This window comes from Aquarana catesbeiana, linkage group LG02 (genome assembly GCF_042186555.1).
Source record: "Aquarana catesbeiana isolate 2022-GZ linkage group LG02, ASM4218655v1, whole genome shotgun sequence".
In the NCBI taxonomy this organism is placed as follows: Eukaryota; Metazoa; Chordata; class Amphibia; order Anura; family Ranidae; genus Aquarana; species Aquarana catesbeiana.
Genome location: NC_133325.1, coordinates 740,291,916 through 740,311,569, shown reverse-complemented (window position 1 = coordinate 740,311,569; position 19,654 = coordinate 740,291,916).

Here is a 19,654-nt window from a genome sequence, read left to right as displayed (position 1 = left end):
AGAGTATCTGTGAGGGGTTTCAGTGTTGTGGCACCAGCACCAGTGCCTAAGGCCCAATTTTTCAGCCCCTGTTTAACAGGGGCATGTAATTACAATTTTTGATGCAATACTTTGCAGTAGGGCTCATTTCTGCGTTCCAACTAGAGTATCTGTGAGAGGTTGCAGTGTTGTGGCACCAGCACCAGTGCCTAAGGCCCACTTTTTCAGCCCCTGTTTAACAGGGGCATGTAATTACAATTTTTGATGCAATACTTTGCAGCAGGGCTCATTTCTGCATTCCAACTAGAGTCTGTGAGAGGTAGCAGTGTTGTGGCACCAGTGCCTAAGGCCCAATTTTTCAGCCCCTGTTTAACAGGGGCCTGTAATTACAATTTTTGATGCAATGGCTCATTTCTGCGTTCCAACTAGAGTATCTGTGAGGGGTTGCAGTGTTGTGGCACCAGCACCAGTGCCTAAGGCCTAATTTTTCAGCCCCTGTTCAACAGGGGCATGTAATTACAATTCTTGATCTAATATTTCACAGCAGGGCCCATTTCTGCACCCACCAAGAGCGAGTGAGGACTTACAGTGTTGTGGCACCACCACCACCAAAGGCCCAATTTTTCTGCCCTTGTTCAACAGGGGCATGTAATTACAATTCTTGATCTAATATTTCACAGCAGGGCCCTGTGAGGGCTTACAGTCTTGTAGCCACAACAACACCTAAGGCCCAAATTTCTGCTGAGTATATAGGGCAGGCCCCTACTTTCAAACATCTAACTTACAAACGACTCCTACTTGCAAACGGAAGGAGACAACAGGAAGTGTGATGAAATCTACCCCTAGGAAGGGAAATTCTCTCCTGTAAGCGTTAATATGGGAAAAACATTTCTCCATTCCACTGATGCTTTCCAATCCTTGTTCCACAAAAAACCCAAAATTTTCAAAAAACATTTGTCATTGGGACAAAAAGTGAGGTGAAATCTTCTGAAGAGGAGGAAAGACAGCAAAACAAATGTCACAGGGGTGATAACCCTTCCCTATGTTTTCCAAAAAGCTTAAAAAAGATTTTTTGGCTGGAGCTAAACACGTTAAAAATGTACCTGTTAAAAATTACAAACAGATTCTACTTAACAACAAACCTACAGTCCCTGTCTTGTTTGCACCGCCTGTATACTGCTGTTCAGAGTATATAGGGCCTGGTGGCCCCACACCTTTCCTTATTTTAATTTGGGTGCGGGGTTCCCCTTAATATCCATACAAGACCCAAAGGGCCTGGTAATGGTCTGGGGGATACCCATGCCGTTTGTCTCACTGATTTTCATCCATATTGCCAGGACCCGACATTACATTAAACCCGCAAGCAGTTTTAAATGAGATTTTTTCCTTTAAAAATGACATTTTGTGCAGGGACTATTCTAAACACGGGAAACACGTGCCACTTTACAGGCATACTATAGACACACCCCAGGTACGATATTTAAAGGAATATTTCACTTTTTTTTTTCTACTTTAAGCATCATTAAAATCACTGCTCTCGAAAAAACGGCCGTTTTTAAAAGTTTTTTTTGCATCGATACAAGTCCCCTGGGGTAGGACCCGGGTCCCCAAACCCTTTTTAGGACAATACCATGCAAATTAGCCTTTAAAATGAGCACTTTTGATTTCGAACGTTCGAGTCCCATAGACGTCAATGGGGTTCTAACGTTCGTGCGAATTTTCGGTCCGATCGCAGGTTCTGGTGTGAACCGAACCAGGGGGTGTTCGGCTCATCCCTAATGACAACCTTTAAACGTATGCAACATTTAAAGGCACCTTAGTCTTACATATAAAAAGAGTAATGCCGCGTACACACGAGCGGACTTTTCGACCGGACTGGTCCGACGGACCGACTCCGGCGGACAATTCGACCGTGTGTGGACTTCATCAGACCTGCAGCGGACTTTTTCGGTCGAAAATCTGACGGACTTCAAATTTGGAACATGTTTTAAATCTGTACATTGGAACTCCACCGGACCCAGTTCCTATCGAAAAAGTCTGCTCGTCTGTATGCTAGTCCGACGGACAAAAACTGATGCTAGGGCAGCTATTGGCTACTGGCTATCAACTTCCTTATTGTAGTCCGGTCGTACATCATCACGTCGTTACGAATCTGTCGGACTTTGGTGTGATTGTGTGTAGGCAAGTCCGTTCATTCGGAAAGTCCTTTGGAAGTCCGTCGAAAGTCCGTCGGATAGTCCGTCGGACAGTCCGGTCGAAAAGTCCGCTCGTGTGTATGCGGCATAAAAGTCACTTATCAATGGGAAACCTGAACCTGGGACAATGCACACAACTGCCTTTATGAAATTAACTTTACATCAGAAGCCTTTCCTTCACATTAGAGATTACCCCATAATGTTAGAGACCCCTCTATAGCATCAGAGTCTCCCCTTCACTTTAGAGGCCTCTCAGCTCATCAGTCTTCCCTATACATCAGAGACCACCCGATTCATGAGAACCCCCACTCCCATCAGAGTTGTGTCATCACAGTGCCCCCCAAGCACACAGTTCCCCCATCACAGAGTTTCCAGTCAGACAGACCCTTCCAATCACACAGTCCCACATTACAGAGCATCCGTTTACATGGTCCCCTCTTCACATTAGAGTCCTACCTTTTTTGCTCCAACAGTTCATCAGAAGTTAGGAGGTGGAGAAGGTCTGGAAAAGGTAGACCTGTGTCCTCTCCAAAAAACGTGGGGCTTTGCATGCCTCCTGCCTTGGATCAGAGTCATGCATTGCCATGGTGCAAGTGAGCAAGCCACCATCACCAAAGCAAAAAATTATGTTGTGCGTCTTGGTCCTAGAGTGTCAGTAGTTGTTATGGTGCTGGCGGCCAGCCTTCCTGCACCATGGCAACTCATAATGCTGATCAAGGGCAAACTGAGTCTCTTGTTAATGAAACCCCAGGGAAACCAAGATCCCACCCTGATTGAGAAATACTGAGCTAACAGTAGACACTGTCAGCTATAGTTGTTCAGTGCTTAGTAAATGAGGTAAAGCTTTGTTGACTTCCATCATCCAATCATGTGCAAGCAATTATTTTTTTCCCCTTAGTGATTGGGTTCTTTGCAAAGTGAAATTTCACAATATTCACTAAGCTCTGGGGAAAATTCCCTTGCAAAGTGCAGCTTCTCTTGCCAAGTGAGTAGCTTTTGTTAGCAAATCAACCTCTTTTAGTCTACCAACCCTTTGAACACTATGCACTTCTTGTGTGGCTTGATATTTTATCATGACTGTAAACCCAACCATTCAAGTTTTATATAGGCTTTAATGTGTTAATATAATATCAAAAGTTATTTTTAATTCTGCAGTTTTCATTAAAATGAATGTGCCTGTTATAAAGCTATAAAACAACACTAGTGCAGCGCAAATAATAATAATAAGAAAAAGTCCTTGTGAACACACAAATAATCAATTCCTCTTGGCAACAGGAAGCCGATCCTTTTCCATAAGGCACCAATAATCTCCACTTCAATCATAAGAATGCGCTTACTGGAAAAGTTGGACCTCTTAATTACAGGAGGTCATGCAAGCCTGGATTCCATATGAACTAGCTGGATGCTGTGCAGCCTTTCTGGATCTCCTCTGTGATCACCAAAAGTCAGCTCCCCAAGGTAGATGCACATAAAATGGTACAGTATAACATGCAGCAGTCCAAAAAAATAAGGGGAATCTTCTAAGTGTAATCCGTATGAAAAGATTTATTCAATAAAAGATAATGTAAACTGCTGTATAACAAGCACTGTGCAGCACCACTCAATCAGTAAAAAACAAGCTAAAACAGTCTGTTCGCATCTGAACAGCTGTGAGATGGCAGCGGGTGACGTCAGAAGCAAAGCTCCGCCCCGGTCCCCCCTCTGGTACCAGAGGTTTATGTGCATCTACCTTGGGGAGCTGACTTTTGGTGATCACAGAGGAGATCCAGAAAGGCTGCACAGCAACCAGCTAGTTGGTATGGAATCCAGGCTTGCATGACCACCTGTAATTAAGAGGTCCACCTTTTCCGGTAAGCGCATTCTTATGATTGAAGTGGAGATTATTGGTGCCTTATGGAAAAGGATCGGCTTCCTGTTGCCAAGAGGAATTGATTATTTGTGTGTTCACAAGGACTTTTTCTTATTATTATTATTTGCGCTGCACTAGTATTGTTTTATAGCTTGATATTTAGGTTGGTGAATCCTTATAGTGTTCAGCTTGCATTCCTGTTCATTTTATAGTTTGCGCTGATTGTCCTCAGTATTTTATTCATCTGTTATAAAGGTCCTTGCAGAGGCACTTGTTGTGTCCCTGTCGCCAACTGTGCTGGTGCATTTCCACCTTGCATCACACAAATTTCTGCTGGAACAAAAAGGATGATTTACAAAAGGGGTTGAGAATATTCACGTACAATGTGTGTAAACATTTCATCAATTACCCAATAATGCAAAATGCATCTGCACATGATTGGGTACTCAAAGTTCAGTGGGATTTGCTTTTCACATGATTGGATAATTGAAATGCATTTTCGTATTATACTGAGTTAATGTTTTCACCTCCTTCAGTAAATCAGTCTCAACTTTTGACTGCACATCACTAAGGCATGGTCTGCTGTTGTCACCATTAGTAACCCTATCCCAAGAAATGCCATATAGCCATCACTGGATTACAAGCATGTAGACAGAAAATGGCTATAAAGGAGATCAGCAGCAGTGAGATTCAACAAAAGATGAAAAAAGGAGTAAAGCCAGCCTTTAAAAAGTGATTTACCAAACTAAATGTCATTCGATTAAGGATTTTATCTAATAAGCAGAATGATATCACCAAGCCAACAAGTGCCCTCTTTGGTAGCAAATCTCCAAATTACTGCATTTAAAGGAAACGTAAGGCCAAAGCTCTTTTGTCCCTATTTAGTTCTGCACTCCTGTGACCCCTTTTCAACTGGCAGGGGGCTAAGGTCCACTGTCCGCTGACATCAATCAGCTGGTTCAGGCTCAGGAGAGATCCCGACTCAAAATGTCGGGATCCACCCAGATGCCTGACTGGCAGCTGGCACAGTCTCTCAGCATGCCACTGAGAGACTGAGCTAGCCCCTCCCACCCCCTCCACAGCCCAGTGCTCCAGTAAGCACTGGAAAGATAGAGCAGAGATCCAGTGACTGACGGTATCTGCTAACTGGGTTTAATTCTGCTCATTCTTTCTGTTCATCTGTAGATACACAGAGGTGGTGGAAAGCAACACGGTGTGTAATTGTACATTTTTTTTATTTATAAGGACTATTAATTTAACTGAGCATTCTTAAAAGAGCAGCAAATGTGATCAGTGGTGTAGCTACCCAGGAGTGCGTCCCAGGGCAAATTTCGTACTGGGACAGTTCTTGGTTGGTCCACTTACTACATCTCACTTTGCTATCTGTCACCCCAACAGTTACCTAGTATTACCATTTACAAGTAAGAACATCACACCAAATGTAAAGGTGCTAGTCACATCCTGCAGGGCATAGCTCTAGAGGGAAGATGCGCAGGAACAGTTTAGAGTGCATGTACCCTTTCCCATGCGTCTGCTACACTTTATAATGTGATATCACAGATCACCTGTCTGGCCTGTAAAAATTAGACTTTTTGCCAGTGTTATTGCAGAAAGGAGATGAGGCTAGTATTTTCCCCCCAAAAAATAAAAAAATAAACTTAGTTCTGCTCTCTCCAAGTGGCTTCTCAGTACAGCTCTGGAGATGTAATCAGAACCCCTCTGCCTAAAACTTGAAAGTGATTCTAAAGATTTTTTAAAAAAAATACCAAACATGTTATACTTCCCTGCTCTGTGCAAGGGTTTTGCACAGAGCAGCCCCGATCCTCCTCTTCTTGGGTTCCCCCCCCCCGGCGCTCAGGGCTCTACACCCTGCTGAGTGTCCTCATAGCAAGCTGCATGCTCACTCCTGAGCCCATGACACACAAATTGGGGATTAGCCCCACCCCCACTCCCTACTCACTGGTTGTGAATGGCTCCCGCTGCTGTATCTGAGCCAATGAGGAGGGAGAGAGCCGGGAGAGCAGCTGTCCTTGTGCACATAGTTGGACTGAGTACAGGCTCTGGAAAGTATTGGGGGGGGGGGGGTAAGCTTCATGCATAGAATTCATGAAGGCAAAAAACCTTCAGCCTTTGGAACCACTTTGAGTGGGCAGTTCCTATATTACTGCATCCAGTGCATGAAACCATTTGGACTGCTGGCTGCATTTAAAGAGGAAGTAAATGCTTCCTTTTTTTCCCCTTTTTGGTTACCTGCAAAGTAAAGGCATACTGTGCTAGTACGCATTGCATACTAGCACATTATGTGACACTTACCTGCAAACGAAGCCCATATCATCACCCGCTGTAGACCGCATCCATCTTCACCCGTTTTTCTTCCAGGTCCAAGTACTCTGGCTGTGTGACTGGCCAGAGCCGAGTGACGTCACTCCCTTGCCGCTAGTCATGGCACAGGCTTCTGAAGAAACGACACGGGCGACCATTCCTTCAGAACGCATGTGCTGATGATGTCATCAGCGTAGTATAGAGTAAATATCTCCTAAACGGTGCAATTTTTGGAGATATTAATAGTACCAGTAGGTAAGCCTTATTATAGGTTTACCTATAGGTACAAACATTAGACTGAAGTTTACTTCCTCTTTAAAATTGGCTGCAATGTGTTTAGTAGGCTTCTTTGAAACTGGGTACCTATAGGCAAAATATAGATGATAATTACCCAAAGCCTATGGGGTAGCGCTTACCCCTGAAGGAGCTGCTGATGCTTAGATCCCCGGATTCTGGATGCCATTGACTTTCCCAGCAATGCCACATTCTTGGACACACCAAGGTTAGATTAGGAGAATTTATTTGGGATAATATTCCCAATGGGAAAATATACAGAATAGGTGACACTGTCCCTTTAATAGGTGGGCAAATCAGGACCTGGGAATGATGATTTTTCACAGAATCAGACAGTGGCAATCTCTCACAGCTGTGACCTCTGGGTAGACGTGGTGGCAGAATCCTTTTCTTTCTACTGATCATCTCTCAGCTTACCAAGGGACTGCCCCGAGACCTGGGCTTCATGACTTTTCCTTTCCTACTGCAGATCTTTGGTCTCCTGGGGCCTGTAGTCCCATTCTATACTTGGCTTATTAGGAAGATGTCTCCTGGGGACTACATTTCCCATAGTCCCAAGTGGTTCCCAGATGTTCTCTTTCCTCCCAGGGTGCACACATGGGTCTGTGGTTAGGCTCTCCTCCAGCTGCAGCACTCACTGTGTATGTGGTATTTCAATGCCAGCGCAGACCATAAGGCAGCAGGTGTGAGCACCGCAGACCGGGCTGCACCTAATACTATTAACTCTACACCTCTTCATTTGCCACATTTTTTTTCACCATCTAGTGATCTTCACAGAAAAGGATCTCAACCCGCTGTAAGTTTTTATATTTCTGCCTAATGAGAACATGAGGAAACGTATTTGTCTGACATTAAATTATAGGGTTATTACCTCATATGCTTGAGAACATTTTACATAGTCATATTAATTACATTTCGACTTCCCTTTTCATACCAGATTTCTATTAAAGCTCAGAACTTAGTAAATGGATATAACAAGAATATTTGGAGTTACTTAGGTGTAAATCCACTTTTTCCTCTTTCATAACAGTTTTTTTATTTTATTTATCACTTGAGAATTTTCTTCCCAGTGAAACTGTTCAAGCTTAACACCTTTTCATTTTGTCTCCGAGTCCCCCAAGTGTAACTAAAGAAAATGCATGTTTAATTTTGGGAAATTCATACTCCACAGTTTAATCATCAAATATCACTGTATTTTTGGACATGCGTCACTAGGCGCCTTTCATGTCAGACAGAGGAAAGTAATTTGCCCGGTCTGTCCATATCTCAAAGATTTTCATTTCATTTTAATGGAAAAATATATATTCATTGGATCCTATGTGCAATTTTTATAAACGCACTAAATTGGAATCGAGATTGAAGTGGCAAACAGAGCGTTATAATTATCATTTATTATTTTCGGGGGCATTTATTAAGTGCAAGATTAAAGTTTAAATTATCACAGAAACTGGTCTGTGAGATGCTGCATATCTTGGCTTTAGTTTTGTGCTGGGGGGGGGGGGGGGTGCCCATCTGCACAGAGCTGTGGTTAAAATATCAGGTATCCCCAGTAATGCCCTTAGGTTTACTGTTTACTGCAGTGAGCCCCCTATCTTTGGCGATATACTCAGGCTATGTCTATGGTCATGTGAAACTCATTGGGGTTTATTTACTAAAACTGGAGCATGCAAAATCTGGTGCAGCTCTACAAAAAAACAATCAGCTTCCAGTTATTTGTCAAAGCTTAATTGAATAAGCTGAAATTAGAAGCTGATTGGCTACTATGCACAGCTTCACCAGATTTTGCACTCTCCAGTTTTAGTAAATAAACCCAGGTGAGATGTAACAATGGTGAGCCCCCTTAGGTCTGCACATGACATGCACAGTATAAGAGTTGCGTCTTGATATAGCGCGGTCATTTGCCCCGTAGGATCTCGTGGCACCTCTCCCTTGGATTTGCAAATTGTGAGGCTTTTTATTCTGCTGTTAACCCCAATGGAATATTTTCCCTCCCTTCCTGTTCCCATGATGTCCATACAAGAAATGGAAAATATGATTTTCAGTAGCACAGGAAGACCCAGATAGTAATATCATAAAAATTGCCAGGTCTTCCACAGGTAACTAAAAATGTGTTTTTGCTTTTTTCTGTACCATCTTAGGGAAATTTCCCATCTCTTCCTGTCAGGGGAATCTCTCACATAGGGGCTAATTTATTAAAATGTAGAGTGCAAACTCTGGTGCAATTCTGCATAGAAACCAATCAGCTTCCAGTTTTTTTTGTCAAAGCTTAATTGAACAAGTTGAAGTTAGAAGCTTATTGGCTACCATGCATAGCTGCGCCAGATTTTGCACTCTTCAGTTTTAGTAAATCAACTGTATAGAGACATAAATGACGTATGCAAAATCTGACAGAAACTTTAATGCTAAGCCAATCTATCCGAAATTCAATAAAATGTTGGCCTTGAAGCTGACTTTAAAGGAGTTTTCTATAACACAAAAAATGTAGGTGCTCTAACACAAAAAAATATGTTCAATATACTGTACAACCAGATTAAATTGTTCACTGTATATATACAAATGTATATAAATCCTATTGTGTCTTCCTTAGGACGATGGATAGCAAAACTAGTTGAGGCTTGCCGCACTTCTGGTTCCAGAAATACATTCAGCCCTTATAAGAGTCCTGTTGTAGACTGAAACACAGTATTTTTGTGGACAGAATGGTGAAATTCCAACTAAATCAGCCTTTTTTTTAACTTATCAAACAGACATTAATAAACCATTCCAAATGTATATTAAACACATCAAAAAGCAGCAAATAAGACTATTTCATTGTAGGATTTACATACACTTTAAGTTTAGCCTTGTTTACTGTGCTCCTATTTGTTAACACTGCCCAGAGAGGTTTGTATATCTTGCATAAAAAAAAAAAAAAATATATATATATATATATATATATATATATAGATATATATATAGATATATATCTATATATATATATAGATAGATATATATCTATCTATATAAATATAGACATATATCTCTATATGTATAGAGATATCTATCTATCGATAGATAGATAGATAGATAGATAGATAGATAGATAGATAGATAGATAGATAGATAGATAGATAGATAGATAGATCTATATATATCTATATCTATATCTATATCTATATCTATAGATATAGATATATATATATATATATATATATATCTATATCTATAGATATATATATAAATATATCTATATATATAGATATATATATATATATATCTATATATATATATATATATATATATCTATATATATAGATACAGATATATACAATATATATATATCTATATATATATATATATATACAAATATGGAAAATATTTACATAGTAACTAATTGAACCCCTTTTTTTCAATCTCCTGAAAATAAATTATATTTTTGTATTAATCTTTTCTTACTAGAGTTTTCAGTTTTCATGTTCCAATCATGTTATTTTTCTCAACTTCTTTTCTTGCAGAGACATAGAAAAACAATGACAGAAATCAGGTCAGAGAAATAAGTGTTCAGATAAAATAAACCAAGACTCGGGGGATCTGTAATGTAATCAATAAATCAAACAAGAAAAAAATACCTAGTAAGCATAAATTGCGAAGCTGCTTGCGCATTCGAAAAAAGAAAAAACTGACAAGACCCACCCAAAATCCTTAACCTTCATATTGATTCTTTACAGTGATACAGCATCAGCTAAGAGGACATCAGTCATTAGGCAAGCCGATGTACAATCTCTGCTCTCCCCGCTGTTAGCCCACTGCCGACTTACTCCTGGTGAGTTAAGATGACTGTTTTCAGGAATGACAGCTATCTTAAAACAATATATGCTTATTGCAATTCATTTTAGCCAAGTGAGTTGAGCCTTAAAATGATTGTAAAGGTAATTTCTTAAAAAAAAAAAAAAAAAGAACATGTCTATACTTACCTGCTCTTTGCAATTCGCGTCCGCAAACCTCCTCTTCTCGGGTCCCCCCGCCGGCCCTCCTGGCCCCTCCCCTCTGTCCAGTGCCCCCATGGAAAGCTGCTTCCCATGGGGGCACTCATGCATTCTGGCATCTGAGCACACAACAGCAGGACTCAGCCCTGCCCCCCCATTCCCTCGTCACTGGCTTTGATTGACAGAACTGGGAGCCAATAGCCCCCAGTGCCCCAGCAAATCCAGCGAGACCCAGAGGTTAGGGGAGAGAAGAGCTGCAGACATGCACAGTGCTGGATCAAATGAGGGCTCAGGTAAGTAAAAGGGGGGTGAGGGGGGATGCTGACACCTAAACATTTTTTACCTTAATTCAAAGAATGCATTAAAGCAGAGTGCCACCCAAAAGTGGAACTTCCGCTTATTTGTCTCCTCTCCCCCTCCGGTGCCACAATTGGCACCTTTCTGGGGGGAGGGAGGACAGGTATCCTGTTCCCACTTCCAGAAGCCCGGGCCGTGGGGCTCCCTTCTCCTCTCCCTGTCGCCGGGCCAGTAGGAGAGATGAGCGGGGCCTCGCGCATGTGCAGTAGAGTTTCCGGTGTGAAGCTGTAAGGCTGCACTGCCGGGCACCCTTACCCGCAATGGCGGCGGCAGCACCCAATAGCTGATGGAAACATCAGCTGCTGTGCCGACATCGCTAGACTCCAGGACAGGTAGGTGTCCGATTATTAAAAGTCAGCAGCTGCAGTATGTGTAGCTGCTGGCTTTTAATTTTTTATTTTTTGGGTGGAACACCACTTTAAGGTAAAAAATGTTTAGGCTTTACAACCACTTTAAACTGAACTCTGGTAAGAACAAATATTGTTAAAATACTCATTAAATATTAAATATATTATTAATATTAAATATTAAATATATTAAGTATTGTTTAAAGACTCATGTGTAGTCTTACTTGAATGTTGGTGTGCTTTTGTATTTCTTCATGATCTGTGAAAACTTTCCTCTGTGCGGGAGCTTCCTGTAATAAAGACCAGTCACAGGCGCTCTCCTTCCTTCTGCAGACTGACTGGTCTTGTATCCACCCACTCTGGTATTTTAATGCAGAATGACTGTAGGGGCAGCCCTCCTGGGTGCTTCCTTCAGCCTGGGTGAAAGGGAAAGATCACTTGGCCCTCCCCAAATATTTATACCCTGCCCAAGCATGCATCGGTGGCCATAAACCTCCTACTGGTTGGCTGGGGGAAGTATGAATATTAATAAGTCAGTATTACTGTAGTTTCTCATACTAATACCAGAGGAACCAGTGACACCTACTGGCTGAAGGGAAAAACCACAGCTCTACTTAATTTCCGGGAAAAATCAAATGAACAGACTATAAAGCAACTGGGTTGTCTACCACCCAACAGAACCAAATTTGACTAGTAGCCCCTGTTTATGACAGGCTGGCTACAAATATATTTTAATTACATTTTTACATTTTTATTGCCTAAAGCATTCACAAAAACAAGAATGGATTATATTGAAGCTTAACAGTCCTTAGATGTGGGGTCTGTATCTGTTTTATTTTCTTAGGCTAAATTCATTTGCTGTAAGTATAGAAAAATACCTATTTATCTTGACAAAACTTAGAGGCAGTAATGCTACCACTTCTAAATCACAGTTTCCCGGCCAGTTTTGTAGCAAACAGCAGGTGAACTGGCCAAATATAGCCAGTTTGCTTGGCGGCTGCCCAAGCTCAACTCTATTCACCATTGACATAAATGTTTATGCTTGCCCAGTCACTTGAATGTTGAGCATTGTGACCCTCGCCCACTGCTCATCCCCCATGTTAGTATTGCTGTTTATGGCAGCTCATACTGTGTTTAGTGCTCACAAACTCAACGCAGTAGCTGGAGCCACCCTGAGAAATGGTAATAGCACCCCTTCCTTTTCCCTGCTGTGCTTATTTGACTGAGTTTTAAATTAAAAGCACAATAAACAATAACAATTTTATGTTATTTTTTTAGAAACAATTTGATGTTATTGTACTTACATCAATAAACTATTTTGATACAGTAAACTTTTCTAGGATGTACTTTTCACAAAATGTAATAACAATAGCAAAAAGAGGTTGTAAACCAATCAAAAGTACTGAATATACAAAGAGGTAATCTTTGAACGCTTAGGACCCTATTTTTAACAATGAAAAATTGTTAGTTAAATACCGCACTGCAAAAATGTATTGCGCTGGCAATGTAACCATATGTACTTTTTAGAATTTTGACATGGTTCAAAGACTTTTTCTGCAAAATGGAATAACATCTTTTCAAAATATGCAGCTCAATACTATCCAAAAATAGATCTTTTATCAGATGCTACGTCTCCCATTGGGAAAGTACTGGGGCTGCTACAATAGTTGATATAAGCCAAGACAAAGTGCTACAGAAGTGTGTTAGTGTGTTAGTTCACAGCAAAGAGGCAAACGAACATCAGCTTTAAATGTCATTGAAGCTTCAGACAGCCTGAATGGCATTTTAAAGTGGTGGATGTTTTCCTCAATACTTTGAACATGAAAATACAGCAAAAAAAATGAAATGCCTGGATTATAAAATGGAGTGCTGATTAACAATACAAGAAAATAAATGAATTATTGTTCTTCCACTGGCCTGTTTAGCCACAAGACAGTCAAATTCTACTATCACCATCTAGTGTCTCTGCAGGGGTGTAGATAAAGGAGTCCACGGTGCAGTGCAGCAGCCAGGGGTGTATCTACTGCGAGGCAAACACGGCGTTTGCCTTGGGCGGTGCCGCCCCCAGGCAGAAGGGACACTACGACTCTGTTCCCATGATCACAGTCCAGAGTACTACACGGAGCACAATGATAGAAATGAAGAATGCAGCACAGAGTACAATGATCAGTGCAAAGTGCTGCAGGGGTACAATGAGTCCAATGAGAATTTACAGCAATCAGAGTTCCCCCTGGAGTGATTTGAGGACCCTGGTGTGAAGATCGGTGTTGAGAATCGACGTGGTCGAACTTACTCTTGCCCGGCAGGGAGTTCTTCATGAAGAAGGAATATCGGAGATGTCGGTGGGGTTCCGGCACACAGCTGAGGTTCCCTTTCCTGCTCCCAGCTCTCCCGACACGATTAGACTTGGATCTCTCCACTCATGAGTGAAGAGCTCCAAGTCTGATCACATCACATCGGGAGCAGAGAGCTAATCATATCGCGAGAGCCAGGATCTGGATGGGGAACCTCAGCTGTGTGCTGAAACCCTATTGACACCTTTGATGTTCCTCCTCCAGGAAGAACACCCTGCTGGGGAAAGAATAAGTCCGACCACATCGATCTCTGACACCGATGGTAAGTCTGTTTTATGGAGGGAAGAGAACTGTACCAAAAGGGCAATCTGTATTGCTGTCTGTGTCCCTTTCCAGACCCCTGCACTCTGTGTGTTACTTACACCTGACCACTGCACTCTGTACACAATGCTGTTCTTGTTACTCTTTGTGTTAGGGACTACTAACCACTGCCCTTCTGTCCTGGACTATGTGCGTTATGCACTCCTGACCTCTGCACTATGTACATTATGCACTCCTGTCCCCTGTACTCTGAGCGGTGTGTGTACTCCTGACCTCTGCACACAGTGCATCAGTCACACACTCCTGAACCCTTCACTCCATGTCCTAAAGTGTAACTAAAGGCAACATTTTTTTCTTCTTTTTGGATAGACTAAAGGAGGGTTTTTTGTGTCCATTGGAAATTTTTATTTAATTTCCGGTCCCATAGCCAAAACAGGAAGTGAGAGTAAATCCCTCCAAAGTAAGGGAATCCTGTTGTGTCACCAAGGTCACAAGAACTAGTGTCCCCATAGAAAGATTTCCCCTCTAGTAGTGTTCTGATGTCAATGTGGGATTTTCTTTTACTTTTAATGATAATGGTAAACAGGACACATGGAGAGGGTGAATCTCCCTAACGGGGACACAGAAAGCTGACAGGGGTTCTCATCCCTCTTCACTTTATCCAAAACAACAAAAACATTTTTTTCCTTTATTTATACTTTAAGTAATTATGACCCCTATGATCTGAGCAATATGCACTTAAGTTTTAAGCCCCTCCCACTGTTACGGCAATCTTGCCACATTTATTTTTATTTATTACAGGTATTTATATAGCACCGCCAATTTACGCAGCACTTTACACATACACTATATTACCAAATGTATTGGGACGCCTGCCTTTACACGTACATGAACTTTAATGGCATTCCAGTCTTAGTCCATAGGGTTCAATATAGAGTTGGCCCACCCTTTGCAGCCAGACATGGATGAGCGAGTTTGGGGTAGAGGAACTTGACTGTCCTGACCTCAACCCAATAGAATGGGTTGAATTCTTTGGGATGAATTAGAGCGGAGAATGTGAGCTAGGCCTTCTCGTCCACATCAGTACCTGACCTCACAAATGCGCTTCTGGAAGAATGGTCAAACATTCCCATTGATACACTCCTAAACCTTGTGGACAGCCTTCCCAGAAGAGTTGAAGCTGTTATAGCTGCAAAGGGTGGGCTAACTCAATATTGAACCCTACAGACTAAGACTGGAATGCCATTAAAGTTCATGTGCGTGTAAAGGCAGGCATACCAATACTTTTGGTAATATAGTGTACATTTCATATTAGTTCCTGCCCTCAATGAGCTTAGAAACTAAGGCCCCTAAATCACATCATTACACATACTAGGGCCAATTTAGATAGGATCCAATTAACCACTTCAGCTCCGGGAGGTTTACCCCCCTTCATGACCAGGCCATTTTTTGCAATATGGCACTGCGTTACTTTAACTGACAATTGCGTGGGTGTGCGACTCTGTACCTAAAAAAAATGGATGTCCTTTTTTTCCCACAAATAGAGCTTTCTTTTGGCGGTATTTGATCACCTCTGTGGTTTTTATTTTTTGCGCTATATATAAAAAAATAAAACTGTATTTTTTACTTTCTGCTATAAAACATTCCCAATGAAAAAAATTTAAAATAGTTTCTTCATCAGTTTGGGCCAATATGTATTCTGCTACATATTTTTGGTAAAAAAAAAAAAAAAACATACTTGTATATTGGTTGGTTTGCCCAAAAGTTGCAGCGTCTAAAAACTATAGTATATTTTTATTAATTTATTTTCTTTCTTTTTTACTAGTAAACTAGTAACCCCTTCAGGAAAAAAAAGATCTACTGTCCTGTGTAGACTGCTAAATAATCAGTAATATTTGAGGACGCTGCAGGAGGATGCTGTCCTGGCAGATCTGATTTAGCTTCATTGTGTTCTAGCAGAAGAACTGTCCTCTAGATGTAAGTTGCCGCCCGCCCACCGTCAAATGACAGCGGGGTGGTGCAGCTCTTGTTCTGGGATGCCGTCATATGACGGCGTCCCAAAACGGCTGCTCTCACGCGCCCGCGGGGGGGCGCAGCACAGCGTTCGCGGCTGCACCGTGTTGCTAGGACACGGCATGACCCCGATCTCTGTAAAGAGTCACGTCCGCGTGTGATTGGCCATGTGATTGGCTGTGTCCAATCACAGTTGGTCACATGTAAACACAGAGATGCCGGTAATCGGCTCTCCTCGCCTCAGCGGCATCTCCACACAGGGGGACAGCTAGGAATGTAATCAGGGCACTGATCATTAGTGACCTGATTACACTATAGCAATATAGTGTCACCAATCAGTGCCCACCATTGCCCACCAATGCCAGCAATCAGTGCCCACCAGTGGCAGCAGTCAGTGCCCACCACTGCCTACAAGTGCCACCAATCAGTGCTCATAAGCGATGCCAGTCAGTGCTGGCTATCAGTGCCCCCTATCAGTGCTGCCCATCATTGCACATCACTGCTGTCGATCAATGCCCATCAGTGTCGCCCATCAGTGCCACCCATCAATGCCCATCAGTGGCCATCAGTACCGCCTATACGTGCTGCCTATCAGTGCCCACCAGTGCTGCCTATTAGTGCCCACCAGTGTCACTTATTAGTGCCCATTAGTGCAACCTAACTGTGCCCATCAGTGCTGCTTATCAGTGCTCATCAGTGGCACATATCAGTGCCCATAAGTGCGGCATATTAGTTATATTAGTGCCTCCTCATCAGTGCCACCTCATCAATGCCCACCAGTTCAGCCTATCAGTGCCTATCAGTGCCGCCTCATCAGCGTACATCAGTGAAGGTGAAAAATTACTTAGTTACAAAATTTACTGACAGAAAAAATGTAAAAAACATTTTTTTCTCAAAATTTTTGGTCTTTTTTTTGTAAAAAATAAAAACCCAGCAGTGATTAAATACCACCAAAAGAAAGCTCTATTTGTGTGAATAAAATGATAAAAAATTTGTTTGGGTACAGTGTAGCATGACCGCGCAATTGTTATTCAAAGTGCAACAGTGCTGAAAGCTGAAAAAAGGCTTGGGCAGGAAGGGGGTGTAAGCGCTCTGTAGGCAAGTGATTAAAACCCATCTCCATGGTTTGCAGGAAAGAAAATCGCTCGATTCCCCCATGTTAAAAATTTGACAGGCTGGTTGTACTGAAGCCGATCCATGGATCAAGTTCAATACAACCAGCCTTCCAATAGATGGATCGAATCTCAGCTGGTCCCTGCTGCATCGGCCAAGATTTGATCCATCTATGGCTGGCTTAACACTTTAGAAGATCTCATATTACTGCTGGTACTTCAACAGAAACAATTGTATAAAAGCGCCCTAAAAAATCATTGAAAAGTGCTAAAAAATAATCATAAAGAAACACCTGCTTCTGAGTGATTACAGGAAATAAAAATGTAGGGAAATCAACATCTGAATATTTACAACACAACACTTTGGCTTTAAAACAATAAAGAAAATCCAAAGGAATGAAACTGCAGTTCTTACATTTTTTATGGCCAGACAAAAACAATCTCCGTTCTTCCTGCTTTTGGAAAATATATTAAAAAGTAGTAGAAACAGTAGTAAAAGCAGGCTGCATGCACATATCTTAACCTCAGACCAAGTCTTGTATTGTAAAAACTTAAAATTAAAAAAAAAAAAAAATCCCTCAGGACTACAACATTATAGCAATGTTTTTAGCAAACTTTATTGCAGACTCCTACATGCTTCTGTTCTGAAGATATTAAAAAAAAAAATCAGCTTACTCTGTCCTGCTGTAATGTTTCAAATCAAGAGACAAATGAAAGTTTCACCAGGGTATTGTGGTATTGTGGTGAAGCTGGAATTTATGGCCTTGATGTCTCTAGGATGCTCAGGGCTGGATTCACCATTAGGCACAGTAAGTGGTGGACAGTAACGACAGGGCCCCTGGGTGAAAAACTGTTTTTCAACTCTTATTAAAGCACAAACATTGTAGATAGATAGATAGATAGATAGATAGATAGATAGATAGATAGATAGATAGATAGATAGATAGATAGATAGATAGATAGATAAGGCCTAGGCAAGGTAGCAGCTAAACAAAAATACAATTTACAAATACTGTAATCATAGCTGGGACAATGGGTGGGCAGAAGGGATGGCTGCCCTGGGCACAGTGTGTATTGTAGGGATGTTCCCTCTACTATAAAGCTGACAGAAGTAGTGACAGCAGCATCACTACTTCTGTCAGCCCAGTGCTGGAAGCAGCAAGAATAGGAGGAGAGAGCTGGGAGGAGGTGGGGGCTGTGCTCTCTTGTCCCCTTGTAGCACTACCCCCGTAGGAGCTGCTGATATCTGGTTCCCCACCACTGCACAGCCATTCACATAGCATTTCCTTCATTCTCTCATACACAGAAAGTCAGTCCTTGGCTTGTTTTTGATGTTTTTATATGGGGATGATATGGGGTAGGGAATTATGGGATGCCCAACTTGAAAAATGCCCAGAACACAGAACAAGAGACAACTCTCCCTATTTACAAATAATCCTCTTCTTCCTTCCTCCTGCACACTCTTGGTGTACAGCTCCTGCTGATACACTCCTGAGGGAGCTAACATTTTTAATTAGTTCAGCAAAGGCCCATTAGAGGTAGGGACTTGTAACCCCTTTTGACACAGTAGCATAAATGGAGTGAACAGCAACACACTTCCTTCTGCCTTCCTTTGGCCACTGATCCCAGTTCCACTTGCTTGCAGAATGCTAGCCCACCTGGCTGCTACCAGCCGCACCTGGTTGCTTTCCTTTCCAGTCCACCTGACTGGCTTTCGGCCCTGATGCTGCCCAACTGACACACCCACATGGAGATTTCCCAGGGCATGGTTGGATGAAGACTTGGCACAATGCTGTCTTCAAAAGAGATCTGCTACAAATGACAGTCTCTCCCCTTGTCTGTCCATGAACTGTACTAATCTACTCACTGTCTCTCCTTACTCTCTCCCGCTGCCTCTTCAGTAGGGCTGGCGAACGGTTCGGCCTGAGCATAAGTTCGGGGTGAACTTTTGTTGTTTGGGCATTCGGCGAACAGCCTAACAAACAGGTAGTTCGACCGTTTGTTTGGACCCTGAACCAACCACAATGCATTGATGAGCTGAACAGTGCATTGCAAACCCTGATTGGCTGAAGCAGTGAAAGATTCAGCCAATCAGGGCACAGAGCACTGTCAGAGTCATGATTGGACACTGTCATTATGACTTTATCCAATCATGACTCATTCCCGCCCCACAGTATAAAAGTATTCTTTCAATGGCAGCCATTTTCAGTGTGATTTCAGTGTGGAGAGAGATAGAACAGGGCTCTGTTCAGTGCTATTAGTTAATGTGCTATACTGTGCTATTTTGCTTCAATTGTCAGTGTAGAATATTAGTTTAGTGTCAGTCTAGGGATAGTGTGAGTGTAGTGAGGAGGACCATCATTCAGCTTTGCATAGTGTGCAACTAGAGTAGAAACAGCTCAGATAGTTTCACTGTAGTGTAGTGAGACCGTGTCATTCATACATAAATTAGTGTAGAGTAGGGACAGCTCAGATAGTTATAGTGTAGTGAGACCGTGTCAGTAATCTTGACATTAGTGTATAGCTACAGTAGGGACAGTTCAGAAAGCGTCAGTGTAGTGAAGGTTGAACACCATCTATTTGATTGCGTTACTGGCAGACTAGTT